The sequence below is a fragment of the Lactuca serriola genome, chromosome 6 (genome assembly GCF_051521515.1).
Source record: "Lactuca serriola cultivar US96UC23 chromosome 6, Lser_US96UC23_V15, whole genome shotgun sequence".
NCBI lineage: Eukaryota > Viridiplantae > Streptophyta > Magnoliopsida > Asterales > Asteraceae > Lactuca > Lactuca serriola.
Window position 1 is genome coordinate 127,080,468 of NC_136413.1, and position 3,809 is coordinate 127,084,276.

At 34.0% G+C, this 3,809-nt stretch overlaps 1 pseudogene; it reads left to right on the top strand.

Moving 5' to 3' along the window:
- Positions 1-586: 586 nt before the first annotated feature.
- LOC145056777 (AAA-ATPase ASD, mitochondrial pseudogene) lies at positions 587-2,503 on the top strand (annotated as a pseudogene).
- Positions 2,504-3,809: the final 1,306 nt, after the last annotated feature.

The following is a 3,809-nucleotide window of genomic DNA, read 5'->3' on the forward strand; positions in this document are numbered from 1 at the left end:
ATTTATTATTATTATTTTTAGTTATTTTAATCGTTTGATGTTTTTTTAATGTCATGATATGTTGTTTTTTTAAGTAATACAATGTAATGTTTTTGTTTTTTTTTTTTTTTTTTAATTTAAGCAATGAAATGTTTTTATTAAAAATAAAGTTTTATTTTATAAATTTTAGTTCTTTTTAAAAAAAAAATATTAAATTCTTAAAAAAAAACATGACACCATTTATTGAATGTGATAACAAACCACACTTTCTTTGATAAAATATTGAGATGGCACTTACATGAGAGTATGGTAACATGAGGAGGGGATGTGTAAGTTATAGCTTTGTTTATTTCTAGTCAAGGACGGTCAAACATAAATCCTTTCATATACCCACTAATTGATATTATTTGCTTGTGAAACAAGAAAATGAATGATGCAATTGCGGTGATGTCACTTGAATCTATGGGAAGCTTCATGCTGAGTTACCTTTTCATGCCATTTCGTAGATACGTACAAGGTCGGCTACCCTTTCGGCATCTTATATGTGTAGAATGTCTTCTACACGACACCGCTTGCCATAAAACTTTACAAGATTACAAAAAAGAAAGACATTAATCTTTGCCGCTTGACTCTACTATATAAACTAAGGTGCTATGTACCCTCGTCTTCTACTATATAAAACTTTACAAGTACCTTGTACTTTGAGTGACCTGTGAAGAAAGAAGAAGAGGAAGATGATGGGGGATATGACTCAGTTAGGGTCTCTAATGGCTGCCGTAATGTTCGTTTGGGCAATATTCCGGCAACTGTTTCCTGGAGAGTTCCAAAGGGATGTCAGGAAATACGTTAACAAAGTGGTTAGCTATGTGTATCCTTACGTCGAAATCACTTTTCATGAATACCAAGCAGACAGCTGGTCCAAGCGAAGTAAAGCCTTTGTTTCCATTGAACGTTACCTCAGCACCAACTCCTCCAACAGAGCCAAAAGGCTCAAAGCAAACGTGGTCAAAGACTGTGAATCCGTCGTCCTGAGTATGGACGACTACGAAGAGGTCACAGACGAGTTCAGAGGCATCAAGATCTGGTGGACGTCGAGTAAAAGCATCCCACAACAGCGGGCTTTCTTTTCATATCGAGGTGAGGAGGAGAAGCGGTATTACAGGCTCACATGTCAAAGAGAACACAGAGATATCATCACTAAAGTTTACTTGCAGCATGTACTCGATGAAGGAAAGGCTATTGCAGTGAAAACAAGGCAACGAAAGCTCTATACTAACAACAAGAGTGAGAACTGGTCTGGTTACAAGAGGAATATGTGGAGCCACATCATATTCAAGCACCCTTCCACATTCGACACTCTTGCAATGGACCCGAAAAAGAAGAAAGAGATTTTGGATGATCTTATGATGTTCAGCAAGTCGAAAGACTACTACAAGAAGGTGGGCAAGTCATGGAAACGAGGATATCTTCTTTATGGCCCACCAGGAACCGGAAAGTCTAGCATGATTGCTGCCATGGCTAACCTCCGTGAAAGATAACACGGACTTGAGGAAGCTACTCATCGAAACATCAAGTAAGTCTATAATTGTGATCGAGGACATCGACTGTTCACTTGATTTAACTGGTCAGCGAAAGGAGAAAAAAGAAGAAAGTAAAGAGGAGGAGAAGGATCCAGTTCGCAAGAAGGTCGAGGAGGAAAAGGATAAGAATACGGGAAGTGAAGTAACTTTATCCGAGCTTTTGAACTTCATTGATGGGCTATGGTCGGCTTGTGGGAGTGAGAGACTGATCGTGTTCACAACAAACTTTGTTGAAAAGCTCGACCCTGCTCTGATTAGGAGAGGAAGGATGGATAAGCATATCGAGCTTTCCTATTGTTGTTTCGAATCGTTCAAGGTGCTTGCAAAGAACTATTTGGATCTTGAATCACACGACTTGTTTTCAACCATCAGTCGACTCTTGGAGGAGACCAAGATGACTCCAGCTGATGTTGCGGAGAATTTGATGCCAAAGTCTTTTGAAGAGAATGCTGAGAGTTGCTTGAACAAGTTGATCCAATCTCTGGAGAATGCAGAAGAAGAAGCAAGGCTGAAATCTGTGGTGGATGCCAGGATCAAAGCTGAGGAAGAAGCAGCTAAGAAGATTGAAGAAAATGGTGAGAAGGTACAAGAGACTGATGCAAAGTTAGGTGATGGAGAAGGAAAGAAGTCTAGCTAGGATACTGAAATGGTACAAGTTGGCGATGGAAAAGAAAACGGTGTCTTGACTGCATAGTATAGTATGGCCCACCATAGCTGTCAGCTTTGTTAATTGTATCTCTGCATTGCTCTATTCTTTTCGCTTTATGCTTTTCAATTCCAAGTAGTCAAATGAAATTAGACATAAGTCAGGTGTGGTCGGTGTTTGAAGATATGAATCAGATTCAAACTATATACCTATTATATTAAGATTTCATGCATTGTGTTGAATGTATTAATTAACTATATCTTAATTTGTAATGTGCATGGCAATCCCAAAATGATATTTATCATTCTTATATTTAAAATATTTTATAAAATATTATTTTTCATCTATCTATTTTTTAAAATTTTTATTTTTGACCGTTTTGATTTTGAATTTTAGAAAATATCATTCTCACCTCTGTATATTTTTTTGCTATATCATACACATAATCTGTTTTTTCTTAACAATTTCCGTTCGTTTATTTTAAAAAAAAATACTCGTATATATATATATATATATATATATATATATATATATATATATATATATATATATATATATATATATATATATATATTGCAGTGCTTAGCTTCCGTTCGTTAATTAAAAAATAAACATTACTTTTTTTTATATACATGTAATTATAAATTCGAGTTTGAAATCTTCAACACAATAAAAAAAAATACTCATGTGCCGACAACTTCTATGTCGACCACATCAGTCATTGCTACAATTTAAGCTATCCTTATAACATCATGTTATCGGGTAGCCCAATTTTTTTTGACTAATGTATATATATCAACAACTTGTCGTCGTCATAAATTAGGCGGGAATGAAAAGGATTTGTGCGGTTTTCTGAAAACTTATACCAACGACATTTCGTTGTTGTTGGCTACAAAAATATAATTTTCTTTTATTTATAATTCACGTGGTAGAAAAAAAAACTAGATGAAAATTAATAATAAAAACTAAAAACTAAAAATGCAGTAATATTAAACTAAATGCAATTCAATAATAAAAACGGTTTCAGTTCTGCTACGACTTTCCTAATCATGCAACTGATCCAGATCTGATTATTCGGAATGTGTTCTATCTAAGATGATACTGAGAAAAACTAACAAGCTCTAGTAATTTCTCTTTTACCTAATTTAGTTAACCAAAAAAGATCTTCAATTAACTCTAACTTTTTACAGTCTAATCAAACAAGCTCTTAATTAAGATTAGAAAATTTGCATTAAGCTCTTTGTAAAATTCTCAGCAATACCCAATACTTCTCACAAGCTCGGAAGTGTAAATATATGATTTTTCAGTTTATACTAGAGTTAAATCCTAACATGGAACCAATCTGATACTTGTTACTTTTAACAGTTGTCAAGAATAATTATGTATTCTATAATTGATTAACCGGAATGATAAAACCATAGCTAGGTGATCAGACTAACAAGAATTCAAATCAAACATTCATTAAGAACAAAAATGAAGAATCTATATAGAAACACAAAACAAAAATCAGATCTAATGATCAATCATATGAAAAATACTTGTCTTTGCAGAAATGAAAACTAAGGTTTAGCCAGACATGGCTAAAATCTGATAAAAACAATTGA